Source organism: Archocentrus centrarchus, chromosome 23, assembly GCF_007364275.1.
Source record: "Archocentrus centrarchus isolate MPI-CPG fArcCen1 chromosome 23, fArcCen1, whole genome shotgun sequence".
Classification (NCBI taxonomy): Eukaryota; Metazoa; Chordata; class Actinopteri; order Cichliformes; family Cichlidae; genus Archocentrus; species Archocentrus centrarchus.
In genome coordinates, this window is record NC_044368.1 from 16,586,952 (window position 1) to 16,603,701 (window position 16,750).

The window sequence follows — 16,750 nt, forward strand, 5'->3', positions numbered from 1 at the left end:
TGGTTTTTGGGGAATTCGGTCAATTCAATATTGAAGCATTAGTGCACAAAAGAGTGATAAATTTCTTCGATCATCTTATTAATAGTAATGAAAAAGGCTTTCCAATTCTATGTTTAATGTTTAAATATGTTAAATATGTTTAAAGATGTTTTCAAATCAAGATGTTGTCAAAAGTTAAAGATTTTTTTAGATAATTTCTGGCTTTTCTTACGTTTGGTCTAATATTGGTTTTATTGATGTTGACTGGCTCAGGAATATCATTAGTTTAAGAATTGATGATATTTATATTATGGTTTGATGAAATTCAGAATATCAGGTTATTAGGGCCCGAGCACGAACTGTGCGAAGGCCCTATTGTAATTGCTTCGTTTATTATTATTAGGGCCCGAGCACGAACTGTGCGAAGGCCCTATTGTAATTGCTTCGTTTATTATTATTTTTTTTTTTTTTTTTTTTTTTTTTTTATTATTAGGGCCCGAGCACGAACTGTGCGAAGGCCCTATTGTAATTGCTTCGTTTATTATTTTTATTATTTTTATTATTATTATTTTTATTATTATTCAGGCAAATGAATTGGCTTTTTGGGGGCTTTATCATATTCAAAAACTCATGAAACTTTGCACATGCGTCACACCTGGTGAAAATTTAAGTATTTTAATGGGCTCGGGCAAGGGCGCGCCCAAATGGCTCGCTAGCGCCCCCTAAACTGGAGCCCCACCGCTGTGTTTCACGTACATGAATGAAACTTCATACACATGTATATCATGTCCAGGCGCACAAAAAATCCTCTTGGAGCCATGCCCTAAACCCAACAGGAAGTCCGCCATTTTGAATTAATTATGCAAATTTGGCGATTTGCAGCCCTCACACTTTTTCTAATAACTCAGAGGTTTTAGACGTTATCATCTTCATATTTGGTTTGTCTAACCTACACCCCCAGGGGAATCTAAATCTCGAAAATGGTGAGTTTTTGCCAAGGGGGAGGGGTCCTTATGCCCCTTTGAACTTTGATCATTCGCCATGAAATTTTGATTGCCTCTCATTCATACCTACATGATCCAATGTGCATCAAACTTCTCCAGTAGGATGAGGGTGCCCCCCTGAACACATACATATGACAATATTTAATATCAGTCGCAGCGCCACCTAGTGGGAACAGGAAATGTCATATTTTACACTTGGAGGTCCAGCTCCAAGGTGGTTTAGCAGAACCATCTCAAATTTCACCTGGAAAGCCTTAAGAAGTTCGACTTACTGTGTTTTCAAAACTGTGAGTTTTTGACAAAAGGGCGTGACCCTTATGGGACGGCAAAGTTCGATGATTCGCCATGAACACAAAAATGGCTGTAACTCCAAGCCAACTTGCCCAATCTGGCTCAAACTTCTGTGGTGTGATAAGCATGCTGCCCTGAACACACTCATATGCATAAAGTCCATAAACGGTAGAGCGCCGCCTAGTGGCAGCTCCGAATATCTTAAAATAGCATGTTTTTTGAGTAGCCCCGGAGCTACGTTTTATCTACATGTATGAAAATGTACAGGCTCATGTAACATCCTAAGACGTACAAAAAAGTCTCTTGGACCCATACCCCAAACCCTACAGGAAGTCGGCCATCTTCAATTGAAGGTGTCAATTTTTGCGATTTCCACGCCTGCTATTTGAACGAACTTGTCCTAGGGCATTTGACCCAGTGAGACCAAATTTGCTCCACATCATCTAGACAAGGAGCCCATCAAATATTGTGGAAATCTTTACAAAATATTAAATGGCCTTATCACACCAGGCCATTGAAGTTGGCCTTCGTTTTTCTCCCTCACCACCAAAATTGTTTGTGCACTTGTTCGCACATGCTTTGTCTGATCAGGCTGAAAATTTAATCACTCATGTACACACCCAGGCTGAATCCATAACTACAGATTCAAGACTGTAGGCGCAATAGCGCCCCCTACAGAAGCAAATGAAAATTTGTATGACCGTCCACAGAATTAGTTGTGCTCTGAAATACATGAAATATCTTTCACCATTCCTTACAAAATCCTCATCTATTTGATAAGCCTCCTGCCCTGAACACATTGATATGCATAAAGTCCATAAACGTTAGAGCGCCCCCTACTGGCAGCTTTAAATATCATAATATACCATGTTTTTTAGCTAGCCCCTGAGTTACATTTTATCTACAGCTCTGAAATTTTGCACACTCATGTAACATCCTAAGACATACAAAAAAGTCTCTTGGAGCCATACTCCAAACCCTACAGGAAGTCCAGCATCTTCAATTGAAAGTGTCAATTTTTGCCATTTTCAGGCCTGCTATTTGAATGAACTCCTCCTAGGGCATTTCACCCAGTGAGACCAAATTGGCTCCACATCATCTAGACAAACAGCCCATCAAAAAAGTCAATCAGACCCATGCCCTATTTTGCATGCTGGAGCCGTGACCACACCCCCAAATATTCCATTGCGTCTATGCCGAGAGCAAAAGATACCTTTTCCTATAAAAGAATTCAACTTTCTAGAGACCCATCACGATCACAAAACCTCCGAGTGCGGCACGGGTCGACGAGCGCCACAGGTCGACGCGCGCGGAGTGCGAGGGCCCGATATCACCGCTTGCGGTTTTAATTATTAGGGCCCGAGCACGAACTGTGCGAAGGCCCTATTGTAATTGCTTCGTTTATTATTATTAGGGCCCGAGCACGAACTGTGCGAAGGCCCTATTGTAATTGCTTCGTTTATTATTATTATTATTATTTTTATTATTCAGGCAAATGAATTGGCTTTTTGGGGGCTTTATCATATTCAAAAACTCATGAAACTTTGCACATGCGTCACACCTGGTGAAAATTTAAGTATTTTAATGGGCTCGGGCAAGGGCGCGCCCAAATGGCTCGCTAGCGCCCCCTAAACTGGAGCCCCACCGCTGTGTTTCACGTACATGAATGAAACTTCATACACATGTATATCATGTCCAGGCGCACAAAAAATCCTCTTGGAGCCATGCCCTAAACCCAACAGGAAGTCCGCCATTTTGAATTAATTATGCAAATTTGGCGATTTGCAGCCCTCACACTTTTTCTAATAACTCAGAGGTTTTAGACGTTATCATCTTCATATTTGGTTTGTCTAACCTACACCCCCAGGGGAATCTAAATCTCGAAAATGGTGAGTTTTTGGCAAGGGGGAGGGGTCCTTATGCCCCTTTGAACTTTGATCATTCACCATGAAATTTTGATTGCCTCTCATTCATACCTACATGATCCAATGTGCATCAAACTTCTCCAGTAGGATGAGGGTGCCCCCCTGAACACATACATATGACAATATTTAATATCAGTCGCAGCGCCACCTAGTGGGAACAGGAAATGTCATATTTTACACTTGGAGGTCCAGCTCCAAGGTGGTTTAGCAGAACCATCTCAAATTTCACCTGGAAAGCCTTAAGAACTTGGACTTACTGTGTTTTCAAAACTGTGAGTTTTTGACAAAAGGGCGTGACCCTTATGGGACGGCAAAGTTCGATGATTCGCCATGAACACAAAAATGGCTGTAACTCAAAGCCAACTTGCCCAATCTGGCTCAAACTTCAGTGGTGTGATAAGCACCCTGTCCTGAACACATTCATATGCATAAAGTCCATAAACGTTAGAGCGCCGCCTAGTGGCAGCTCGGAATATCTTAAAATAGCATGTTTTTTGAGTAGCCCCGGAGCTACGTTTTATCTACATGTATGAAAATGTACAGGCTCATGTAACATACTAAGACGTACAAAAAAGTCTCTTGGACCCATACCCCAAACCCTACAGGAAGTCGGCCATCTTCAATTGAAGGTGTCAATTTTTGCGATTTCCACGCCTGCTATTTGAACGAACTCGTCCTAGGGCATTTCACCCACTGACACCAAATTGGCTCCAGATCATCTACACAAGTAGCCCATCAAATATTGTGGAAATCTTTACAAAATATTAAATGGCCTTGTCACACCAGGCCATTAAATTTGGCCTTTGTTTTTCTCCCTCACCACCAAAATTGTTTGTGCACTTGTTCGCACATGCTTTGTCTGATCAGGCTGAAAATGTAATCACTCATGTACACACCCAGGCTGAATCCATAACTACAGATTCAAGACTGTAGGCGCAATAGCGCCCCCTACAGAAGCAAATGAAATTTGTATGACCGTCCACAGAATTAGTTTTGCTCTGAAATACATGAAATATCTTTCACCATTCCTTACAAAATCCTCATCTATTTGATAAGCCTCCTGCCCTGAACACATTGATATGCATAAAGTCCATAAACGTTAGAGCGCCCCCTACTGGCAGCTTTAAATATCATAATATACCATGTTTTTTAGCTAGCCCCTGAGTTACATTTTATCTACAGCTCTGAAATTTTGCACACTCATGTAACATCCTAAGACATACAAAAAAGTCTCTTGGAGCCATACTCCAAACCCTACAGGAAGTCCAGCATCTTCAATTGAAAGTGTCAATTTTTGCCATTTTCAGGCCTGCTATTTGAATGAACTCCTCCTAGGGCATTTCACCCAGTGAGACCAAATTGGCTCCACATCATCTAGACAAACAGCCCATCAAAAAAGTCAATCAGACCCATGCCCTATTTTGCATGCTGGAGCCGTGACCACACCCCCAAATATTCCATTGCGTCTATGCCGAGAGCAAAAGATACCTTTTCCTATAAAAGAATTCAACTTTCTAGAGACCCCTCACGATCACAAAACCTCCGAGTGCGGCACGGGTCGACGAGCGCCACAGGTCGACGCGCGCGGAGTGCGAGGGCCCGATATCACCGCTTGCGGTTTTAATTATTATTATTTTTTTTTTTTTTTTTTTTTTTATTATTATTATTATTATTATTATTCAGGCAAATGAATTGGCTTTTTGGGGGCTTTATCATATTCAAAAACTCATGAAACTTGGCACATGCGTCACACCTGGTGAAAATTTAAGTATTTTAATGGGCTCGGGCAAGGGCGCGCCCAAATGGCTCGCTAGCGCCCCCTAAACTGGAGCCCCACCGCTGTGTTTCACGTACATGAATGAAACTTCATACACATGTATATCATGTCCAGGCGCACAAAAAATCCTCTTGGAGCCATGCCCTAAACCCAACAGGAAGTCCGCCATTTTTAATTAATTATGCAAATTTGGCGATTTGCAGCCCTCACACTTTTTCTAATAACTCAGAGGTTTTAGACGTTATCATCTTCATATTTGGTTTGTCTAACCTACACCCCCAGGGGAATCTAAATCTCGAAAATGGTGAGTTTTTGCCAAGGGGGAGGGGTCCTTATGCCCCTTTGAACTTTGATCATTCGCCATGAAATTTTGATTGCCTCTCATTCATACCTACATGATCCAATGTGCATCAAACTTCTCCAGTAGGATGAGGGTGCCCCCCTGAACACATACATATGACAATATTTAATATCAGTCGCAGCGCCACCTAGTGGGAACAGGAAATGTCATATTTTACACTTGGAGGTCCAGCTCCAAGGTGGTTTAGCAGAACCATCTCAAATTTCACCTGGAAAGCCTTAAGAAGTTGGACTTACTGTGTTTTCAAAACTGTGAGTTTTTGACAAAAGGGCGTGACCCTTATGGGACGGCAAAGTTCGATGATTCGCCATGAACACAAAAATGGCTGTAACTCAAACCCAACTTGCCCAATCTGGCTCAAACTTCAGTGGTGTGATAAGCACCCTGTCCTGAACACACTCATATGCAAAAAGTCCATAAACGGTAGAGCGCCGCCTAGTGGCAGCTCGGAATATCTTAAAATAGCAAGTTTTTTGAGTAGCCCCGGAGCAACGTTTTATCTACATGTATGAAAATGTACAGGCTCATGTAACATCCTAAGACGTACAAAAAAGTCTCTTGGACCCATACCCCAAACCCTACAGGAAGTCGGCCATCTTCAATTGAAGGTGTCAATTTTTGCCATTTCCACGCCTGCTATTTGAACGAACTTGTCCTAGGGCATTTGACCCAGTGAGACCAAATTGGCTCCACATCATCTACACAAGTAGCCCATCAAATATTGTGGAAATCTTTACAAAATATTAAATGGCCTTATCACACCAGGCCATTGAATTTGGCCTTCGTTTTTCTCCCTCACCACCAAAATTGTTTGTGCACTTGTTCGCACATGCTTTGTCTGATCAGGCTGAAAATTTAATCACTCATGTACACACCCAGGCTGAATCCATAACTACAGATTCAAGACTGTAGGCGCAATAGCGCCCCCTACAGAAGCAAATGAAAATTTGTATGACCGTCCACAGAATTAGTTTTGCTCTGAAATACATGAAATATCTTTCACCATTCCTTACAAAATCCTCATCTATTTGATAAGCCTCCTGCCCTGAACACATTGATATGCATAAAGTCCATAAACGTTAGAGCGCCCCCTACTGGCAGCTTTAAATATCATAATATACCATGTTTTTTAGCTAGCCCCTGAGTTACATTTTATCTACAGCTCTGAAATTTTGCACACTCATGTAACATCCTAAGACATACAAAAAAGTCTCTTGGAGCCATACTCCAAACCCTACAGGAAGTCCAGCATCTTCAATTGAAAGTGTCAATTTTTGCCATTTTCAGGCCTGCTATTTGAATGAACTCCTCCTAGGGCATTTCAGCCAGTGAGACCAAATTGGCTCCAGATCATCTAGACAAACAGCCCATCAAATATTGTGGAAATCTTGACAAAATATTAAATGGTGTTGTCACACCAGGCCATTGAAGTTGGCTTTCATTTTTCTCAATGGCGACCAAAATTGTTTGGGCACGTGTTCGTACATGCTTTGCCCGATCTGCCTGAAAATGTAATCACTCATGTACACAGCCACTCTGAACCCATAACTATGGATTCAAGGCTATACGTAGCTGCAAGAGCGCCCCCTACAGAAGCAAATGAAATTTTGTATAGCATCCACAAACTTAGTTTCTCGGAAATGTATGAAAATGTGTTTCAACATTCTTGACATCATCCTGATCAAAACAGTCTATCAGACCCATGCCCTATTTTGCATGCTGGAGCCGTGACCCCACCCCCAAATATTCCATTGCGTCTATGCCGAGAGCAAAAGATATCTTTTCCTAAAAAGAATTCAACTTTCTACAGACCTTCTGTACACCATCACGATCACAAGACCTCCGAGTGCGGCACGGGTCGACGAGCGCCACGGGTCGACGCGCAGGGAGTGCGAGGGCCCGATATCACCGCTTGCGGTTTTAATTATTATTAGGGCCCGAGCACGAACTGTGCGAAGGCCCTATTGTAATTGCTTCGTTTATTATTATTTTTTTTTTTATTATTAGGGCCCGAGCACGAACTGTGCGAAGGCCCTATTGTAATTGCTTCGTTTATTATTATTTTTATTATTTTTATTATTATTCAGGCAAATGAATTGGCTTTTTGGGGGCTTTATCATATTCAAAAACTCATGAAACTTTGCACATGCGTCACACCTGGTGAAAATTTAAGTATTTTAATGGGCTCGGGCAAGGGCGCGCCCAAATGGCTCGCTAGCGCCCCCTAAACTGGAGCCCCACCGCTGTGTTTCACGTACATGAATGAAACTTCATACACATGTATATCATGTCCACGCGCACAAAAAATCCTCTTGGAGCCATGCCCTAAACCCAACAGGAAGTCCGCCATTTTGAATTAATTATGCAAATTTGGCGATTTGCAGCCCTCACACTTTCTCTAATAACTCAGAGGTTTTAGACGTTATCATCTTCATATTTGGTTTGTCTAACCTACACCCCCAGGGGAATCTAAATCTCGAAAATGGTGAGTTTTTGCCAAGGGGGAGGGGTCCTTATGCCCCTTTGACCTTTGATCATTCGCCATGAAATTTGATTGCCTCTCATTCATACCTACATGATCCAATGTGCATCAAACTTCTCCAGTAGGATGAGGGTGCCCCCCTGAACACATACATATGACAATATTTAATATCAGTCGCAGCGCCACCTAGTGGGAACAGGAAATGTCATATTTTACACTTGGAGGTCCAGCTCCAAGGTGGTTTAGCAGAACCATCTCAAATTTCACCTGGAAAGCCTTAAGAAGTTGGACTTACTGTGTTTTCAAAACTGTGAGTTTTTGACAAAAGGGCGTGACCCTTATGGGACGGCAAAGTTCGATGATTCGCCATGAACACAAAAATGGCTGTAACTCAAAGCCAACTTGCCCAATCTGGCTCAAACTTCAGTGGTGTGATAAGCATGCTGCCCTGAACACACTCATATGCATAAAGTCCATAAACGTTAGAGCGCCGCCTAGTGGCAGCTCGGAATATCTTAAAATAGCAAGTTTTTTGAGTAGCCCCGGAGCTACGTTTTCTCTACATGTATGAAAATGTACATGCTCGTGTAACATACTAAGACGTACAAAAAAGTCTCTTGGACCCATACCCCAAACCCTACAGGAAGTCGGCCATCTTCAATTGAAGGTGTCAATTTTTGCGATTTCCACGCCTGCTATTTGAACGAACTTGTCCTAGGGCATTTCACCCAGTGACACCAAATTGGCTCCAGATCATCTACACAAGTAGCCCATCAAAAGTTATTCAGGGTTTTGTAGAATATTGAACGGTGTTGCCATGGCAACCCTCTGAATTTGGACTTTTTTCAATTTCAAATTCACAGAGATTCTAAACATCAGCCCCTGGGCTGTGCTTTCTCTATGTACCTGAAAATGTGCCTGCTGATGTAAAATGCTAACATCTACAAAAAAGTCTCTTGGACCGATAGCCGAAACCCAACAGGAAGTCAGCCACGTTCACTTTAAAGTGTCATTTTTGCAGCATTTTTCGCCTTTTCCAGGCCTTTTTGCCTCAACTCCTCCTAGGGCATTTGACCCAGTGAGACCAAAATGGCTCCAGATCATCCACACAAGTAGCCCATCAAAAGATATTCATGATTTTGTAGAATATTGAACGGTGTTGCCGTAGCAACCCTCTGAATTTGGACTTTTTTTCCATTTCAGGCCCAGATAGGTTCTAAACATCAGCCCCAGGGCAGTGCTTGGTCTGTGTACCTGAAATCGTGCATGCTGAAGTAACATCCTAAGACGTACAAAAAAGTCTCTTGGACCGATAGCCGAAATCCAACAGGAAGCCTGACATGTTCTAATTAAGGTTTCATTTTTGCAGCATTTCTCACATTTTTCAGGCCTGCTATTTGAATCATCTTCTACTACAGCTTTTCATCCAGTCACACCAAAATGGCTCCAGATCATCTACACAAGTAGCCCATCAAAAGATATTCATGGTTTTGTAGAATATTGAACGCTGTTGCCGTAGCAACCCTCTAAATGTGGGATTTTACTCATATACCACAGTGCACCAAATTGTTACATCTCTGACATACATTGTCCGATGTGCCTCAAACTTCACAGGCTTAATGGGAGGGTAAGGGAGACTGGACACACCCCTCTATCAGCTTTGTTTCACACTCATAACGCCACCTAGTGGCAACAGGAAATCAGTAGGACACTGATACTCATCATCCTATGGTCATTACAGTTTCATTGATGGCTGCAGGCATTACATAGAGCATTGTGACATATTAATTAGTGGGCACTCACCGACGCCACCTAGTGGGAGCGGGAGACGATCGACGCGAAGTACGGCTAGCCTGCTGAGCCGTCAGCAGCCGGGTGAGCCAGCTACTCTCTCGTCTGCGAGAACCTCCGAGCGCGGTTCGGCTGGAGCGTGCCACGGGTCGACGCGCGGCTTGGCTGGAGCGCGCCAGGGGTCGACGCGCGCCGGGTGCGAGGGCCCGCTCATCGCCGCTTGCGGCTTTAATTATTATTATTATTATTCAGGCAAATGAATTGGCTTTTTGGGGGCTTTATCATATTCAAAAACTCATGAAACTTTGCACATGCGTCACACCTGGTGAAAATTTAAGTATTTTAATGGGCTCGGGCAAGGGCGCGCCCAAATGGCTCGCTAGCGCCCCCTAAACTGGAGCCCCACCGCTGTGTTTCACGTACATGAATGAAACTTCATACACATGTATATCATGTCCAGGCGCACAAAAAATCCTCTTGGAGCCATGCCCTAAACCCAACAGGAAGTCCGCCATTTTGAATTAATTATGCAAATTTGGCGATTTGCAGCCCTCACACTTTTTCTAATAACTCAGAGGTTTTAGACGTTATCATCTTCATATTTGGTTTGTCTAACCTACACCCCCAGGGGAATCTAAATCTCGAAAATGGTGAGTTTTTGCCAAGGGGGAGGGGTCCTTATGCCCCTTTGAACTTTGATCATTCGCCATGAAATTTTGATTGCCTCTCATTCATACCTACATGATCCAATGTGCATCAAACTTCTCCAGTAGGATGAGGGTGCCCCCCTGAACACATACATATGACAATATTTAATATCAGTCGCAGCGCCACCTAGTGGGAACAGGAAATGTCATATTTTACACTTGGAGGTCCAGCTCCAAGGTGGTTTAGCAGAACCATCTCAAATTTCACCTGGAAAGCCTTAAGAAGTTGGACTTACTGTGTTTTCAAAACTGTGAGTTTTTGACAAAAGGGCGTGACCCTTATGGGACGGCAAAGTTCGATGATTCGCCATGAACACAAAAATGGCTGTAACTCAAAGCCAACTTGCCCAATCTGGCTCAAACTTCAGTGGTGTGATAAGCACCCTGTCCTGAACACACTCATATGCAAAAAGTCCATAAACGGTAGAGCGCCGCCTAGTGGCAGCTCGGAATATCTTAAAATAGCAAGTTTTTTGAGTAGCCCCGGAGCTACGTTTTATCTACATGTATGAAAATGTACAGGCTCATGTAACATCCTAAGACGTACAAAAAAGTCTCTTGGACCCATACCCCAAACCCTACAGGAAGTCGGCCATCTTCAATTGAAGGTGTCAATTTTTGCCATTTCCACGCCTGCTATTTGAACGAACTTGTCCTAGGGCATTTGACCCAGTGAGACCAAATTTGCTCCACATCATCTACACAAGTAGCCCATCAAATATTGTGGAAATCTTTACAAAATATTAAATGGCCTTATCACACCAGGCCATTGAAGTTGGCCTTCGTTTTTCTCCCTCACCACCAAAATTGTTTGTGCACTTGTTCGCACATGCTTTGTCTGATCAGGCTGAAAATTTAATCACTCATGTACACACCCAGGCTGAATCCATAACTACAGATTCAAGACTGTAGGCGCAATAGCGCCCCCTACAGAAGCAAATGAAAATTTGTATGACGTCCACATAATTAGTTTTGCTCTGAAATGCATGAAACTATCTTTCACCATTCCTTACGAAATCCTCATCAATTTGATAAGCCTCCTGCCCTGAACACATTGATATGCATAAAGTCCATAAATGTTACAGCGCCACCTACTGGCGGCTTGAAATATCATAAAATAGCATGTTTTTTAGCTAGCCCCAGAGCTACATTATATCTACAGCTCTGAAATTCTGCACACTCATGTAACATCCTAAGACGTACAAAAAAGTCTCTTGGAGCCATACTGGAAACCCTACAGGAAGTCCAGCATCTTCAATTGAAAGTGTCAATTTTTGTCAATTTTTGCCATTTTCAGGCCTGCTATTTGAATGAACTCCTCCTAGGGCATTTCAGCCAGTGAGACCAAATTGGCTCCAGATCATCTAGACAAACAGCCCATCAAATATTGTGGAAATCTTGACAAAATATTAAATGGTGTTGTCACACCAGGCCATTGAAGTTGGCTTTCATTTTTCTCAATGGCGACCAAAATTGTTTGGCCACGTGTTCGTACATGCTTTGCCCGATCTGCCTGAAAATGTAATCACTCATGTACACAGCCACTCTGAACCCATAACTATGGATTCAAGGCTATACGTAGCTGCAAGAGCGCCCCCTACAGAAGCAAATGAAATTTTGTATAGCATCCACAAACTTAGTTTCTCGGAAATGTATGAAAATGTGTTTCAACATTCTTGACATCATCCTGATCAAAACAGTCTATCAGACCCATGCCCTATTTTGCATGCTGGAGCCGTGACCCCACCCCCAAATATTCCATTGCGTCTATGCCGAGAGCAAAAGATATCTTTTCCTATAAAAGAATTCAACTTTCTACAGACCTTCTGTACACCATCACGATCACAAGACCTCCGAGTGCGGCACGGGTCGACGAGCGCCACGGGTCGACGCGCAGGGAGTGCGAGGGCCCGATATCACCGCTTGCGGTTTTAATTAGGGCCCGAGCACGAACTGTGCGAAGGCCCTATTGTAATTGCTTCGTTTATTATTATTATTATTTTTTTTTTTTTTTTTTTTTTTTTTTATTATTCAGGCAAATGAATTGGCTTTTTGGGGGCTTTATCATATTCAAAAACTCATGAAACTTGGCACATGCGTCACACCTGGTGAAAATTTAAGTATTTTAATGGGCTCGGGCAAGGGCGCGCCCAAATGGCTCGCTAGCGCCCCCTAAACTGGAGCCCCACCGCTGTGTTTCACGTACATGAATGAAACTTCATACACATGTATATCATGTCCAGGCGCACAAAAAATCCTCTTGGAGCCATGCCCTAAACCCAACAGGAAGTCCGCCATTTTGAATTAATTATGCAAATTTGGCGATTTGCAGCCCTCACACTTTTTCTAATAACTCAGAGGTTTTAGACGTTATCATCTTCATATTTGGTTTGTCTAACCTACACCCCCAGGGGAATCTAAATCTCGAAAATGGTGAGTTTTCGCCAAGGGGGAGGGGTCCTTATGCCCCTTTGAACTTTGATCATTCGCCATGAAATTTTGATTGCCTCTCATTCATACCTACATGATCCAATGTGCATCAAACTTCTCCAGTAGGATGAGGGTGCCCCCCTGAATACATACATATGACAATATTTAATATCAGTCGCAGCGCCACCTAGTGGGAACAGGAAATGTCATATTTTACACTTGGAGGTCCAGCTCCAAGGTGGTTTAGCAGAACCATCTCAAATTTCACCTGGAAAGCCTTAAGAAGTTGGACTTACTGTGTTTTCAAAACTGTGAGTTTTTGACAAAAGGGCGTGACCCTTATGGGACGGCAAAGTTCGATGATTCGCCATGAACACAAAAATGGCTGTAACTCAAAGCCAACTTGCCCAATCTGGCTCAAACTTCAGTGGTGTGATAAGCATGCTGCCCTGAACACACTCATATGCATAAAGTCCATAAACGTTAGAGCGCCGCCTAGTGGCAGCTCGGAATATCTTAAAATAGCATGTTTTTTGAGTAGCCCCGGAGCTACGTTTTATCTACATGTATGAAAATGTACAGGCTCATGTAACATCCTAAGACGTACAAAAAAGTCTCTTGGACCCATACCCCAAACCCTACAGGAAGTCGGCCATCTTCAATTGAAGGTGTCAATTTTTGCGATTTCCACGCCTGCTATTTGAACGAACTCGTCCTAGGGCATTTCACCCACTGACACCAAATTGGCTCCAGATCATCTACACAAGTAGCCCATCAAATATTGTGGAAATCTTTACAAAATATTAAACGGCCTTGTCACACCAGGCCATTAAATTTGGCCTTTGTTTTTCTCCCTCACCACCAAAATTGTTTGTGCACTTGTTCGCACATGCTTTGTCTGATCAGGCTGAAAATTTAATCACTCATGTACACACCCAGGCTGAATCCATAACTACAGATTCAAGACTGTAGGCGCAATAGCGCCCCCTACAGAAGCAAATGAAAATTTGTATGACCGTCCACAGAATTAGTTTTGCTCTGAAATACATGAAATATCTTTCACCATTCCTTACAAAATCCTCATCTATTTGATAAGCCTCCTGCCCTGAACACATTGATATGCATAAAGTCCATAAACGTTAGAGCGCCCCCTACTGGCAGCTTTAAATATCATAATATACCATGTTTTTTAGCTAGCCCCTGAGTTACATTTTATCTACAGCTCTGAAATTTTGCACACTCATGTAACATCCTAAGACATACAAAAAAGTCTCTTGCAGCCATACTCCAAACCCTACAGGAAGTCCAGCATCTTCAATTGAAAGTGTCAATTTTTGCCATTTTCAGGCCTGCTATTTGAATGAACTCCTCCTAGGGCATTTCACCCAGTGAGACCAAATTGGCTCCACATCATCTAGACAAACAGCCCATCAAAAAAGTCAATCAGACCCATGCCCTATTTTGCATGCTGGAGCCGTGACCACACCCCCAAATATTCCATTGCGTCTATGCCGAGAGCAAAAGATACCTTTTCCTATAAAAGAATTCAACTTTCTAGAGACCCATCACGATCACAAAACCTCCGAGTGCGGCACGGGTCGACGAGCGCCACAGGTCGACGCGCGCGGAGTGCGAGGGCCCGATATCACCGCTTGCGGTTTTAATTATTATTATTTTTATTATTCAGGCAAATGAATTGGCTTTTTGGGGGCTTTATCATATTCAAAAACTCATGAAACTTTGCACATGCGTCACACCTGGTGAAAATTTAAGTATTTTAATGGGCTCGGGCAAGGGCGCGCCCAAATGGCTCGCTAGCGCCCCCTAAACTGGAGCCCCACCGCTGTGTTTCACGTACATGAATGAAACTTCATACACATGTATATCATGTCCAGGCGCACAAAAAATCCTCTTGGAGCCATGCCCTAAACCCAACAGGAAGTCCGCTATTTTGCATTAATTATGCAAATTTGGCGATTTGCAGCCCTCACACTTTTTCTAATAACTCAGAGGTTTTAGACGTTATCATCTTCATATTTGGTTTGTCTAACCTACACCCCCAGGGGAATCTAAATCTCGAAAATGGTGAGTTTTTGCCAAGGGGGAGGGGTCCTTATGCCCCTTTGAACTTTGATCATTCGCCATGAAATTTTGATTGCCTCTCATTCATACCTACATGATCCAATGTGCATCAAACTTCTCCAGTAGGATGAGGGTGCCCCCCTGAACACATACATATGACAATATTTAATATCAGTCGCAGCGCCACCTAGTGGGAACAGGAAATGTCATATTTTACACTTGGAGGTCCAGCTCCAAGGTGGTTTAGCAGAACCATCTCAAATTTCACCTGGAAAGCCTTAAGAAATTGGACTTACTGTGTTTTCAAAACTGTGACTTTTTGACAAAAGGGCGTGACCCTTATGGGACGGCAAAATTCGATGATTTGCCATGAACACAAAAATGGCTGTAACTCAAAGCCAACTTGCCCAATCTGGCTCAAACTTCAGTGGTGTGATAAGCATGCTGCCCTGAACACATTCATATGCATAAAGTCCATAAACGTTAGAGCGCCGCCTAGTGGCAGCTCGGAATATCTTAAAATAGCATGTTTTTTGAGTAGCCCCGGAGCTACGTTTTATCTACATGTATGAAAATGTACAGGCTCATGTAACATCCTAAGACGTACAAAAAAGTCTCTTGGACCCATACCCCAAACCCTACAGGAAGTCGGCCATCTTCAATTGAAGGTGTCAATTTTTGCGATTTCCACGCCTGCTATTTGAACGAACTCGTCCTAGGGCATTTCACCCACTGACACCAAATTGGCTCCAGATCATCTACACAAGTAGCCCATCAAATATTGTGGAAATCTTTAAAAAATATTAAACGGCCTTGTCACACCAGGCCATTAAATTTGGCCTTTGTTTTTCTCCCTCACCACCAAAATTGTTTGTGCACTTGTTCGCACATGCTTTGTCTGATCAGGCTGAAAATTTAATCACTCATGTACACACCCAGGCTGAATCCATAACTACAGATTCAAGACTGTAGGCGCAATAGCGCCCCCTACAGAAGCAAATGAAAATTTGTATGACCGTCCACAGAATTAGTTTTGCTCTGAAATACATGAAATATCTTTCACCATTCCTTACAAAATCCTCATCTATTTGATAAGCCTCCTGCCCTGAACACATTGATATGCATAAAGTCCATAAACGTTAGAGCGCCCCCTACTGGCAGCTTTAAATATCATAATATACCATGTTTTTTAGCTAGCCCCTGAGTTACATTTTATCTACAGCTCTGAAATTTTGCACACTCATGTAACATCCTAAGACATACAAAAAAGTCTCTTGGAGCCATACTCCAAACCCTACAGGAAGTCCAGCATCTTCAATTGAAAGTGTCAATTTTTGCCATTTTCAGGCCTGCTATTTGAATGAACTCCTCCTAGGGCATTTCACCCAGTGAGACCAAATTTGCTCCACATCATCTAGACAAGGAGCCCATCAAATATTGTGGAAATCTTTACAAAATATTAAATGGCCTTATCACACCAGCCCATTGAAGTTGGCCTTCGTTTTTCTCCCTCACCACCAAAATTGTTTGTGCACTTGTTCGCACATGCTTTGTCTGATCAGGCTGAAAATTTAATCACTCATGTACACACCCAGGCTGAATCCATAACTACAGATTCAAGACTGTAGGCGCAATAGCGCCCCCTACAGAAGCAAATGAAAATTTGTATGACGTCCACATAATTAGTTTTGCTCTGAAATGCATGAAACTATCTTTCACCATTCCTTACGAAATCCTCATCAATTTGATAAGCCTCCTGCCCTGAACACATTGATATGCATAAAGTCCATAAATGTTACAGCGCCACCTACTGGCAGCTTGAAATATCATAAAATAGCATGTTTTTTAGCTAGCCCCAGAGCTACATTATATCTACAGCTCTGAAATTCTGCACACTCATGTAACATCCTAAGACGTACAA

At 42.7% G+C, this 16,750-nt stretch overlaps 1 protein-coding gene across 3 annotated transcripts in view; it reads left to right on the top strand.

Moving 5' to 3' along the window:
- usp15 (ubiquitin specific peptidase 15) overlaps nucleotides 1–16,750 on the top strand; it is a 40,697-nt gene that overhangs the window by 7,606 nt on the left and 16,341 nt on the right. The gene's annotated exons all lie outside the window — the stretch shown is intronic.